This window comes from Heterocephalus glaber, unplaced genomic scaffold (genome assembly GCF_053883595.1).
Source record: "Heterocephalus glaber isolate CG9 unplaced genomic scaffold, H.glaber_assembly_v1.0 deba00001504, whole genome shotgun sequence".
Lineage (NCBI taxonomy): Eukaryota > Metazoa > Chordata > Mammalia > Rodentia > Bathyergidae > Heterocephalus > Heterocephalus glaber.
This window is the reverse complement of record NW_028258324.1, coordinates 43,025,862-43,034,741: the sequence shown is the minus strand read 5'-3', so window position 1 is coordinate 43,034,741 and position 8,880 is coordinate 43,025,862. Positions and strand designations below refer to the sequence as shown.

General features: G+C 33.3%; 1 pseudogene; it reads right to left on the bottom strand.

Annotated features, from left to right (window-relative positions):
• Positions 1-6,181: 6,181 nt before the first annotated feature.
• LOC101721634 (protein FAM133B pseudogene) lies at positions 6,182-7,036 on the bottom strand (annotated as a pseudogene).
• Positions 7,037-8,880: the final 1,844 nt, after the last annotated feature.

Here is an 8,880-nt window from a genome sequence, read left to right as displayed (position 1 = left end):
CTCTTAAAGAATCTCAGAAAATACTGAATGTCTCCTATATGCATCCAATGCTTTAGACTACTTCTGGAAGCTAAATCACATGGTATGGACACAAATAACTTGCAAACTGTATGTTCTTGATGTTTAAAGTAAAAAAGCAGGGAATGTAATCTTGGTAGAAAACCTTATCTTGCTGTTTCTGAAAAAGTATGCTCATATGTTTTGAATTGTTTATGAAATGATTCACATGACAAGAAGGACTGATAGGTGTTGCCAGCTGACAGCTAGAAAGAAGCTGAGACCCTGAGTCTGACAGAATGCCGGGCCAATGCTTGGATCCTACTCCTGCAGGAGAGCCAGGTGCACCACACCTGGAAGCCTGGAATATTGAAACAGTGAGGTCCCAAGTGTCTGCTGGTTCAAGTTGTATGCTTACACTCATTTTTCCTGTGACAACTGATAACACAGTCTGAGTTTTGAAGTATATTTTGACATATTTCATTTTGTATAATACCTGCTGAGAGTCTTAATCAAAAATAATTTGTCCATTATTTTAAAAGTAGAACAGCCCTGACTCCAAAATATCTCCACCAGAGCTCACACTGTCTTTTCTGGACAGAGTATTAATCTCCAGAAATGTTGGCTTTGGGAATGAACTCTGAGTGTTTTTGTGTTGGACACGTGAAAAAACCTTTTCTCCAAACAAAAGCTGTCATAGGAACTTTGTTTAGAAATGCATCATTCTAGTGGAATTCACTTAAATTTAAACCTAAAAATAATGGAGATTTTAAGGTGGGGAATATATGCCTGGTAGTTAAATTAGTAAGTTAAAAAGTAAATGTCGTGGGCCGGGGTTTAGCTCAGTGGTTCCGGCGCCTGCCTCACAAGCGCAAGGTCCCAAGTTCAATCCCAGGTACCAAAACCAAAACAAAACAAAACAAAAAAGTAAATGCCGATCATGATACATAGACAAAGGGTAAGTGAGCATTTGGTAGCTTCTCTCCATCTCCATAGTTGCTTTACCAAATTGCGATTAAAAGAAGATTATTCTATTATTGCCTTCAGTTGGCAAATCATTAAAATGAACTTGTCAGTTTTATTTTTATCCTCACTAGGGACAAGTTCATGTTTCTGTGTAAGCATTCATACCATCCAAATTACAAATATTGCTCTTAATTTCTAAGTCACTTGGTTGTGTAAGTCCTTACTACTATCACTATTTACATTTATCTAACAAGAAGAATAAAGGAAATATTTTTAAAGCAAAGAACTTTTATTGCCCTACTCAAGTATAAGCCATAAAAATGGTGAAAATAAAAGTCAAGAAAATTAATGCTGAAGTTGCTATAAGTATCTTTTTTAAAGGGAGTTATTTCCAGAAAACAGAAAGAAATTATCATTCTTGTTTATGGGGCATAATTTAAGGAACAGAATAGTTCTAGTTTTCCATGATTTCATTATTTTGTTCAAATCATGGTATTCAAGGAAGTCATTATGCCTTTTCACGCTAAATATCAATAAAATACATTATTAAACCATAAGTAAATCTGGATGATTAACCAGTTTGTATCATGTCTTATATGTGAAGTTAATTACTTACCAAAGCTTGAAATAATAATCCTTCTTTTAGTAGTATCTATATATACAATGTTACACTAAACATTTCTCATTAACAACATTCAATAATCTCAGAAATTCTTAGCTTGAACTTCAGTATTGAAGTTTTTCAGAGAGAAATAATCATGGCTATCATATTCAGGACTATTTCTAAACTAAGAATGTGAGTGCTCACAGACCAATAGGACACCAATGCTAAATTAGCACTTGCAAACAAAAACTTTATTGCACAAAGTATTAAATTGGTACTTCAGTTAATGATTTCTACTTTCTAGTTTCTCAAGAGAGCTTGCATATTTATGTACCATTATAAAGGAAACATTTAACAGGTTTACTCATGAATTTTGATATTCAAATATCTTTTGAACAAGTAAACAGTGTACTAAGGGAATAAATTAGGAGAGATTTGCACTATAAGCAGCAGTTCAGGGGAAATTGTCAATAGACAACAAAAAAGCAATAATAAAACTACTGAATTTCAGTTTGTAGGTTTATTTATTATAAACCAGTATTGTCAAATGTAAGCAGTATCAATGATAAAATACTCTTCCCACAAAATGTGGACAACTTCTAATTCCTTGCCTTGGTAAATCACTGAAGAAGTCATTAAGTTTGTGTCCTTGAAGAGCTCATTTATACAGTGTCATTTGTTTCACATTACTAATGAAAAGTGAGTAATACTCAGTAAGGAACAAATGTCCACAAACCAATATCACTAAACACTTTAATTTAGGAAAGACTACTATTGGGCAAACAAAAATGTGATAACCATGAGTTGAATTACCAATAAGTAGGCTCTTTGTAATGTATTTATTTCATATTTAAAAAGAAAGAAAAATTACATTATGGTATTACCCTAAGCACCAATATACTTATATTTAGCCATGTTATGTAACATATGAACTCTAATAGTGGAGAATACAGTAATACTTCAGTTCCCAAACACTTCTGATTGCCAACAATTTGGTTCAGGAACAGAAGCATTGAAGAAAATTTTGCTTCTATTGAACTCCAGATGGGGTGATGAACACAAATGAGGTCATCTTCCCCAAAATTGTGAAGGGAATTAAATTCATGAACCAAGATGCCGCTGTATTATTATAATGCACAAAATATACCCAATCTACTTGTTTTACGTCTTTTAAATTATTATTATTTTACTATTGGTGGTCAGTGCGTATTTTTTAACTTTGAAAATATTTGATTAAAAGTAACATAGTATTATGATAAAAGGAGAAAGTATGGATAAAGAAAATTCACAAAATATCTCACAGCACATTAATGCTCTTTTTTAACAATGCGAATATACACCTTTCAGATGTAATGTACTTAGACATATGTTGCAAAATATTGAAAGTATGGATATTATTTTATAAGCTGTGTTTTCAAACAAGTAACTACAGTGGTACCTTGGTCCAGGAATGTAATTTGTTCCAAGACCCTGGGGAAGATGCGGAGCTAGTGTTCATGGGTGTAAGGTGGCTATGGTTGTGTTCCTCACTGGATGCAGATTTTGAGAACAGAAGAAAATTTTGCCAACTGCTTCTGTTTAGGAACTGAATTGTTTGCAAACAGAAGTGTTTGTGAACAGAGGAATTACTGTATATGTAGTATTATTCGTCAGAGAACATTATTTTATAATTACATTGAATTGCTTCATGTTATTTTGTTATAAATGTGAACTTTTTATATGATACTCATGTTATTAAAATACTATGAACATAAATGTTTCTACATATTTGTAGAATATTTTGTTACACTCATTTGTATTCATTTTAGTCAAAATTACTTGTAATCAGATTTTCAAAACAAAGGATATGAATTCATCCATTTTTTATATCTTTCATAATCACCTTATATCAACATTGAATTTTTAAGGGCTTTGCTGGAAACTGTAAAAATGGAATTGAAGGAAAAAAATGAATTCATTAATTTTTGTAAAATAAGCAACAAAATGAAATTAATAATTATCTTAGAGATTGCACTGTGAGGTTAATAAAGTGATTACATTTGATATTGTTAAATTTTTCTTTCTAAAATAGGTGTACCTCAACCTATCTTACTTTATAGGAAATTCTAAGTAAACATAGTTGTCAAAATTGAGTCAAACATATAATTTCATTATAGAGAGGAAATCATTTAATAAGCAACATTTAAAAATTATGCAGGTGTTTGTAATAAAATATAAAAATAGTATAAAGTACATGTGTATATTTATGGAAAGATATGTGGTAATATTTTTTTTTATTTCTCTTTAAAATTAATTTTATTAACACACTTTTGATATACATGAAGATCACATTCATCATGGGAATTTGCAACTGTACATAATATATCTTGATTCTTTTTTGTTTTTGATTCCCCTCCTCTCCATTCAACCCTTCTTTCCCTCCTTATTTACAAAAGCTTTGTTTTCATTTTTTTCCTTCTAGTCTTTTATTTCTCTCCCTTCTTTCCCCTTCCCCCTCCCTCTTCCTTGTTCCCCTTTCCATTTTGAAAAAAATGTTCAAATGTTGATTGCTTTAGTATACACAATATAAATTTTAGTATGTTTAAAGCACTGTGTATTATAATCTACAAAAGTAAGATTCACCATACACTACTAACTTCTTATGGTGGCTCAGGGTATGCATATTTTAAGGCCAGTATATAAAATGCTATCAGAAGACTGTCCTGGGTGAGTATTTTAAATAATAATTTTTTGACAAACGTATCAATGGGATGGATTTTACTGCTGCATTAGCTGCAGGCCTTCTTTCTCCTCCTGGTGGAGAGTCTTCAGGAAACTTCCATGCCCTTGAGAATTTCTTTTTAAGGTAATGTACTACTGATAAGGCAGTAACACATTTTTTTCCCCTAGAGGAATGATGATAGTTATCCACTTAGAATAGTAATATTTTTATTTCTTCAATTTTAGTTGGATGAATAAAATCATATTAAATTCTGATAGCAAAAGGAACGGAGACATAATGGAGGTGCAAGAGAAACTTTAGATCATGAAGATATGTCTTTTCATGACAATTGTTTTTTTTTAACTCAGAAAAGTCAATTTATTGACCTTCAAACCTAACAAAAGTAAGAGCTCTGAGTAACTGGTTTTCAAAATCATGACCTCATAACCACTGTGATGTTCACTGAGATAAAAATATGCAATATTTCACAAATTTTCTTGTTTTCCTTATCTAGGGACCATGATAGTTTTCTTTTTTTCTTAAGTAAAATAGCAATTTATTCAGCTTCCTGTCATGCCAAAATGTTCTGTGGATATACCACTATAATTAGCAAACCCTCTGTAACAGGCAAAATTGTACATCAAATTATATTTCATATTACCTGATTATATAAAAATGTAAAATGAAAATCAATTCCTTTTAACATTCCTAATAATTCAGTAAGAAATATGAGGCACAAAATCTTAGTAAAATATGACACAAGAAGAACAGTAATACGATTCTTACTTAAATTTCACTTGTCATAATTTGATACAAATACAAAGATAACAAACTTTTAAAACATTGTATTTACTAAGAGTCTGGCAATAACTTCATCTAACAAGATACAGCATACCGGGCCTTGCCACTCAACTTGTTTTTAAGTCTCAGCTTCAATATGAAGCTGTTTAAAAACAAAAAAATCAAAACCTCCTTTTTACATGCTAAATGTCTTCGCAAGAGTGCCATTAAACATAATGAACTTGAGATAGTAAGAGTAAAGAGTTAACAAAAGCTAGACATGGCAGCATAAACAACATTCATACAAAAAAAAATAAACTATCATTAGTTACATAAAATTTTCCTGACTGGTTAAAACTCAACAGTATAAAACATGCACTTTAGAATATTTAGCTATTAAGTTCAAAAAGTACCAGTGTCTATATGAAACAATTCCTCTCCAAAGCCAAAGTATAGTAAAAAATTAATTGAAATTATATTAACATATTCTAAAGCTAAGAAGCATTCAGTTGTTATTGATGTGGAGTTAAACCCAGAGCTTTGGGGGCTTTCTCATGTGGCAAAGGGCTGTTTCTCTGCTTCACTCAGAGCAGCATATGACAAAGTCCACAGATGTCATTAAGCTCAGTAAAGGGCAAGACTGCTGGTACCCAGCTCTGACCTCCCCAGTAAGCATGGTTACTGTGTCCACGAAAGTAGGATATGTGAGGATCAAAGGCACATTATTCTGCTAGCTAAAGAGATAGCAAAGGACCCCTCCCTCCACCCAAAAAGCTCCTTCCCAAGATAAATAAAAGTGTACTGGGGGAAAAATTACACCTATCTACAGAGTAAGGAATTCAAAATAATAATGTAATCCCTACTTAAAAAAAATTTAACTAGAGTCATCTGGCCATTTCTGATTACATCTTAAAGATGTATCCAGATTCAATTTCTGTTGATTTACCACTAGATATTTCTAGTCAAAAATATTAGCTTTATCCCCAAATATCTTAACGACTAGTACAACTGCAGTGTATTATTTCCCGAGGTTATCACACACTGGAGGGGGAAAAGTAGATGGTCAAGCAGCAAGCAACAATTATGGCCTTTTCACATAGCAGCATCTGAGTGGCTATTGAATAGTCCAAGAACAATTCTAAAAACAAGAAAATTCATGCATTTTAGTAAATACATCATAATTTTCACAGTTGAAATTTCCTTTGACATTGTACTTTCTTCATAAGGGAATCCTGGTTTTTGTTAATGTTATGATGAGTCAGGACTTGAATTAGCAGCCTTCTTTCTCTTCTTCTTACTGTGTTTCTTATGCTTCTTTTTCTTTTTTGTTTTTTTCTGTTGCTTTTTCTCATTCTTCACTGCTTTTCTTCTTTTTTGCTTGTACGTCTTCAATGTAATCTGATTTGGATAAGGACTCAGATGATAAAGGATGTCTTCAGGATATGTTTTTCTTTTTTACTAAGTCCTTTAATGTCCTTTTCTATCTCAGTTGCATCCTTTGACTTCCTTTTCTTTTTTAAACTATCCTTACTGTCTGATTCAGTTTCTGACATGGAGCTTTTAGAAGATTTATGTGAACAGTTTTTCTTTTTATTTCTCCTTTTTGCTTGCTTCTTTTTCTCATCTTCAGAGTCTGAAGAACTGCTGGAAGAATCAGAGCTTGATGAAGAAGAAGATGAATACCTACCAGATTTCTTCTTTTCTTTCTTCTTTTTCTGTTTTTTTAATGAGCTCTCATTTCCACTTAATAATTTCTCCCTGTGGTTTTCTAGTTCTTTCTTCCAATTCTCATTCATTTTTTCTTCAAATTCAGGCAAAGCTTTAGCACCTTTCTTTTTCTCTTCTAGTTGCTCTTTCACTTCTTCCCAGATAGGCCCGGGTCAATTCACATAATCCTGGATTATTGGCCCTGAAGACTGGATTGTACCCTTTGATCTCGCCATTGCTATTGGATTCATGTAGGCCTCCTGATTGTCCCACTTCCCCATCATGCCGGACCAAGCTCAGAGTATTCTGTGAGCAAGAGAGCAGGCCGGAGAAACAGCCGAGGCAGGCCCACCGCAGGTCCTTCTGTCCCAGGACCATGAGAGTTTTCACTGAATTATTTCAATTTTAGTATATGAGCTGCTGAATGAAGCACTCTTCAAAAAATGTTTTAAAGAGAGAAGTACTATCAATGTAGTAAATAAGCATAATATAATTATAAAATCAACTCAAAATTAACTGGTTAATTTCCCTTTTATTAACGTCCATGTAATCCTTTATTTTTTTAAATTTAAATTTTGGTTAGACCTGAAGACCTCTGAAAGAGTCATCTTTGCAGGACTCTAATTCAGAAACAGAACTACTAAGTATCTATCCAGAGCCAGAAAGAGGGTGAATAAAATAAGAATTTCTGGGAAGGCAAATCAACTCATGTATTTTATGAATGTTGAGAAGTAGATTAAAGGAGGCATGCCAAGTAACTTTCAATTGACTCATGACTTTGCTCAACACTTTCAAGGGGACCTCCCTTCTTTCCCTGTTCCTGACTATACCTCTGACATCATGGATTACTTTTCTGCTCCCAACATTCTGGTATGTTTTTTCCATGTATGTTTTCCAATATCTTTATTGTGTATATGGAATTCAGTTATTCATCTTCCCCACATAAAGAATAGCCTTTTATCATTTTTATAAGTTGTCTCCTAACAAAAGTCTTAAATTTCTAAAATGTTATCCCTTTGTATCCAATATATACATCAGTCAAACTATCTAGGTCACAGTTTTTCAACCTTGGCTCTATCAGAAATTTTGGAACAAACAAATTTGCTTTTGAAAAAAAAAGTTCTATGCATTGAAAAATAGCTGGCAGCTTCCCCGTCTGTCACTTACCAGCTTGCTAGTAGATCCCACCAAGTTTTGGCAATTAAATGAACCCTGACTTTGGCAAAAGGCACCAGATTATCCATAGCACCCCTGGTTTATAATCACTGATTTAGACCTACTTGTCTACTGAATTTATTTGCTTAAAAGCTAATCATCCCCCCTTTAAAGTACCCCTTCTTTAAAAGCAAACCTCACCATGCCTGACTCATCTCTTTATCATCAAACCTATTTCATGATCAGATTCCTAGAACCAGTTGAGGCAAATATTCTCTAGGTATTACATTAACATAAGATGATATTGTCCTTAAATGGTGTTGGATATTGAAAGCTCACAGTTAAATTTCTCCTGAGGAATTGTGGTGACCAAGGATAGCTGCCTCCCCCAAGGTCAGCAACTTACTCAGCACCCCCTTTTGTAGGATAGAAAGCTGTGCTGGAGTTATGTGACCCTCTCATGTCGTGTAGGAGAGGTCATCCCAGTTTCTCATGTCTGGCGTTATTAGCTTACATCCGTCACAAGGGCATCACAGTTCACTGTCTTCCTCCACAAGAATCTCTCCTCTTCAATCCTCAAGGCTATGTTTTTCAAGTGCAGCCCTCATAGAACCTGTTCAGGGCATCTGTGGGGGAACCCACCTCTATGAAAAGAAAGATGAAAGAAACATTTGCCTATCTGAGCACCCAAAAATAAATATTAGAAAATGCTCCTCTAATTCTTGTATTCATAAAGATAGAAGACCCTTCTTAAAAACACAGTTTTGAAACTGAATGTAAGGTATTGAAATTTTCAATTTAGGGATGAAAATATCGGTGATTGTACTACAATTTTTGTAGGCACACAGTAAGTTAAAGTTGTTAATTGCTTAAGAACAATTATGTTTACTATATATATATATATTTTTTTCTTCTTTTTGGTACTAGGTATTGAACTCTGGATCTTGTGCTTGCGAGTCAGGCCCTGGAA